This window comes from Sapajus apella, unplaced genomic scaffold, assembly GCF_009761245.1.
Source record: "Sapajus apella isolate SASKATOON/1434 unplaced genomic scaffold, GSC_monkey_1.0 scaffold104, whole genome shotgun sequence".
NCBI classification, from domain to species: Eukaryota; Metazoa; Chordata; class Mammalia; order Primates; family Cebidae; genus Sapajus; species Sapajus apella.
The window spans coordinates 5,410,173-5,415,148 of NW_022437044.1; the positions used below are offsets into that span (position 1 = coordinate 5,410,173).

At 40.0% G+C, this 4,976-nt stretch overlaps 1 pseudogene; it reads left to right on the forward strand.

Annotated features, from left to right (window-relative positions):
* Positions 1 to 1,546: 1,546 nt before the first annotated feature.
* Positions 1,547 to 2,920, forward strand: LOC116536842 (annotated as a pseudogene).
* The last annotated feature ends 2,056 nt before the right edge of the window (positions 2,921 to 4,976 follow it).

A 4,976-nucleotide genomic window follows, 5' to 3' on the forward strand; every position in this document is an offset into this window, starting at 1 on the left:
ATTGACATTGTTATAATTATAATTTAGGGGTTGGGTGTGGTAGCCCACACCTGTAATCCTAGTACTTTTGCAGGCCAAGACGTGAGGTTCACTTGAGGTCAGTTATCTTTTGACTTCTTAGTAATAGCCATTCTGGTTGGTGTGTGATGGTATCTCATTGTAGTTTTGATTTGCATTTCTCTAATCATTAGTGATGTTAAGAATTTTTTCCATATGCTTTTTGGCCCAATGTGTCATCTTTTGAAAAGTGTTCATGCCCTTTGCCCACTTTTTAATAGGGCTATTTGTTTTTTGCTTGTACATTTGTTTATAGAAACTTTTTTTCCCCATTTATTTATTTTGTTGCATTTTAGGTTTGGGGGTACATGTAAAGAACATGCAAGATTGTTGCATAGGTACACATGTGGCAGTGTGATTTGCTGCCTTCCTCCCCATCACCTACATCTGACATCTCTACCCTTGCTATCTCTCCCCAGCTCCCCACCCCCCACCGTCCCTCCCCTATTTCCCCCCAACTGACCCCAGTGTGTAGTGCTCCCCTCCTGTGTCCATGTGTTCTCATTGTTCAACACCCGACTATGAGCGAGAACATGCGGTGTTTGATCTTCTGCTCTTCTGTCAGTTTGCTTATAGAAATTTTTTTAAAGGTCATTTTTATTTCTCCTTTTTTATATTCTAGCTTGCTATTTTTTGTCTTTTGGGAACTTGTATGCATACAATAGTAACTCCATGGCATTCTTTTTTAAGCCTAAGCTTTAGTGGATATGGAATAATGCTTAGGAAGGGCTGAAAACTGGGATGAAGAAAGAAAAGACTGAAGGAAGGGCTTTTTTTTTTAAAGTTGCCGAGGAACATCCCAATGGAGATATCCAGTTGCAAGCTGAACATGCTTGGTTTGGAATTCTATAATGAGTTTATGGCTGTAGATAGAAACTTTGGAGTTGTAGGCATAAAACTACAGATGTGAACATACCTGATGTTACCCAGAAAGCCTATGGAGACAAAAAAGCAGGTGGTAAGAATAGGTTCCTGAATATCATAAACATTTTAGGATTATTCACACTGAAAAAGAACCTGTAAAGGGAGTAAAAGGAAATAGCCAGAATGATAGGGGAAAACAAGGAGGAAAGTGTATCATAGAACTTGAGGAAGGACAGTCTCACAAAGACAGTGGGCCACAGTCCAAAATATCAAAGAGAGATAAAGTAAGATAAGAAAAGCAAAGTGCCCAGTACCTTTGGAAATACTGATCCCTTTGATAAATTTGGGAAGACAGGGTCTTTCATTTCAAGGGAATGGGAGGGGTTGTTGAGAAGCCAGATGGTTGTAATTTGGGGACAATGGGCAGTAAATAAGCAGAAGCAGTAAATAAATGACTACTCTTATAATGACTCTTAGCTATAAAGAAAATCACATTACGGGGGTGGCCAGACCGGGCAGCCAAGGGGCATTTCCTTCTGGCTAGGCGACTTAAAATTCTAAGTGTGGGAGTTGGTTTGACCAGCTCCATTCCCAGGATGGAGGGCGCCTTTGGAAAGGAAGAAAAATCATTTTTCTTCTCCGGGAAGGTGAACATTTATAGCATTGATTTCCCGGATCTGGTAACATGGCAAAAGATGCCAGTCTACTTGAAGCCAAAGGAGAACTCAAGGCCCTCATAGACCAGAACCTTGGTCTGGGAAAAGGCGTGATGTCCCTCAAGGCCGTTCACCCCTCCACAGTCAACCCGCTCGGGAAGCAGCTCTTGCCAAAAAACCTTTGGACAGCCCAATGTCAACATTGCTCAGCATGTGGTAGTTGGTAATCTTCAGAGACCGGCAGCGTCAAACACCCTCGCGGTAGGAAGCCCACACACCCCCAGTACTCACTTTGCCTCTCAGAACCAGCCTTCCGACTCCTCACCTTGGTCTGCCGGGAAGCACAGCAGGAAAGGAGAGAAGAAAGGCAAGGGCCTGCAGCATTTTTCCATGAAGGTCTACGAGAAGGTGCAGAGGAAAGGGACCATTTCCTACAACGAAGTGGTGGACGAGCTGGTCACGGAGTTCAGCGCTGCTGACAACCACATTTTACCAAACGAGTCAGCTTATGACCAGAACATAAGACGGCGTGTCTACAATACCTTAAACGTGCTGATGGCCATGAACATCATCTCCAAGAAGAAGAAGATCAGATTGATTGGTCTGCCCACCACCTCGGCTCAGGAATGTCAGAACTTAGAGGTGGAAAGACAGAGGAGACTTGAAAGTATAAAACAGAAACAGTCTCGACTTCAAGAGCTTATTCTATAGCAAATTGTCTTCAAGAACCTGGTGCAGAGAAATCGACACGCTGAGGAGTAGGCCAGCTGGCTGCTGCCGCCCGACTGAAACATCCACCTGTCCTTCATAATCGTCAACACCAGCAAGTAGACTGTCATCGACTGTAGCATCTACAAAGACAAATTCGAGTATCTGTTTAATTTTGACAACACATTCGAAATCCACAATGACATAGACGTGCTGAAGTGGATGGGCATGGTGTGTGGGCTGGAGTCCGGGAGCTGCTCTGCTGAAGACCTTAAAATGACCAGAAGTCTGGTCCCAAAGGCTCTGGAGCCCTACGTGACAGAAATAACTCAGGGAACTGTTGGGGGCGTGTTCATCCCTACGGCAGGTTCCAAGTCTAATGGCACGAGGTTCTCTGCCACTGGCCTGACCAATGGTGCAGATGGGATGCTGGCCACAAGCTCCAAAGGGTCTCAGTACAGCGGCTCCAGGGTGGAGACCCCGGTGTCCTACGTCAGGGAAGACGTCAAAGATGACGATGACTTCAATGAGAATGACGAGGACGACTGATGTCCTCCCCACTTCAAATTCAGCTTCAGGAAAACTTTTAGGAAAAAGAAACTTTTTTTCCTTTTTTTTTTACTGTTGGTTTTCTGTTTCCTTTTGGCCTACTCCCAAGAATTGGTAAGGTATTGAATTTAGATATGCACCTCTGATAAGCAAGCATTGTTTCCAGTAGGATTAGGACATGCTGTGGATGTGTGTTTTGATATCAAAGTGTGCTGATGCAGAGTGTTTATTTACTTTTTAAGATTTTGTGTTTTCATTTTCTATCTTTCTTTAAGTGCAGAGTTCATTTTTGCCACTGAACAGTTTTTGCTGAGTTTGCTGAAGAAATTGTATTTCATCCACATCCATGAAAATAAAACGCCCTCCTGTTATGGTTGGTGAGCACCTGATGCTGTTTATTTGCCATGAGTATGGACGAAACCCCCGCTGGTGGATATCCAGACTCTATGGAGTTTTCCATTCTTTCAGTGGTATGGTGTCCAGAGCCCCAAGCAAACAACAGAATTCTACTTTCTCAATAATAAACACCATCAACCTGATTGATTTTATTTTCCCTTAAATTATATTGACTGTTGTGATTCTATCAAGTTTATACACTCTTTTCTTTCCCTATTTTGCGGCAACAAATTGCAAAGTGCTTTTGTTTGTTTCTGTTTGGTTTGATTAAATCTTATTGCCACAGTGGTGTGGCTATGGAGACTGTCTGGAAGGCTTGTATTGGTTTATTGCTTATGGTAAAATTGGCCTGATTTCTTACAGGCAGTGTTTGGGAACCTTTTATTATTTAGTTGTTTACATACTTTCAAGTCTATCATTTAAAGACATGTATTGAAACAAATGTATTTGCTCCATAAGCATCTTTCTGTAATGAATTATAAAGTTGAAATTAAATATAGAGACTGTTTTAACAACTTTAACTCAAAATTTGTCAATCATTTTTAATAGTTCTTTTATTATAAAAAGAAAAAGAAATTTAAGGACAGGCAGTAGTCTCTTTTAAAATTTATTCACAAAACCCATTAACTGCACAGTTGCTATTAGTTGCCTGTTCTTTTTAAAATGATAGTCTTTGTATTGAAACATAAATAAATTTTCTGTAATATTTTATGAAATATAAAGAGACTTTAATTGTTCGACTTGTTTAACTTGGCACTGTTCATTTTTATTAATAAAACACACATGGGCATTAAAAAAAAGAAAATGGCATGAGGACTAGAGAGATTTATGTTATTGACAAAAGATACAGAGATGATATCTGAAGGAGTAATTTTCTTAGGAGACAGAAGAAACAGAAGGGGAGAAATTTGCCACGTGGAGAAGAAGAGAATCCTCTTCCATTGAGATATGAGTAAGGAAGTAAAGGATATGTGGACATGAAGATACATAGTAGGAAAAAAAGTTGTAGTAATTCTTGCCTTATGGCTTCCGTTTTCTCAGTGAAGTGAGAGGTTACGCCTGCTAACACTGATGAAGAAAGTGGAATGTTAGGAGATTTGAGGGGAAAAAATGTATGTCTGGAGTAGACATTGAAGAGCAATGTAAAGGAATCTGAGCGCTTCTCTGTCTTCCTGGTGACTAAGAATTACTGGTCAATAATTAACACCCATCACAACTTGGAAACTATAAATTTATTGTAGCTTCATATAATGATTGTGCAACGCTCTTTCAGTATCCAGAACAAATGTTTCCTCCACAGTGAAAATTCCTCTAATCGAAAAAAGCACAGTTTAGCAGTCCTTATTTATGGCATCACTATACCTAATAATTGCACTTATATATATATATCTCTATAAATGCACTTAGAATAATATTTAATGACTATGAATTATTTGTGCTACATTCTGCCCTCCAATCATATATTGAGCTTCTTAAAGACATAGCTGTATTTTGGGATATCTCAACAAATGTTTGTTGAATGAATAAATAAGTAATCAATAATCCTCCTGGGATAGTGCATGTGCAAATATGTATTTACAATATTATTATTAATATATCTTTCTCAAAACACCCTCTCAGAAACTGCTCCAGCCCAGGTATCCTGACTATATAGCTTAGCTTTGTCAAATTGTGCTCAGTGCAATCAGAAGAAGAGTGAAATTTTGGTAGACAGCAGAGTAGGTTAAATAGTCTCAGATATTCAAA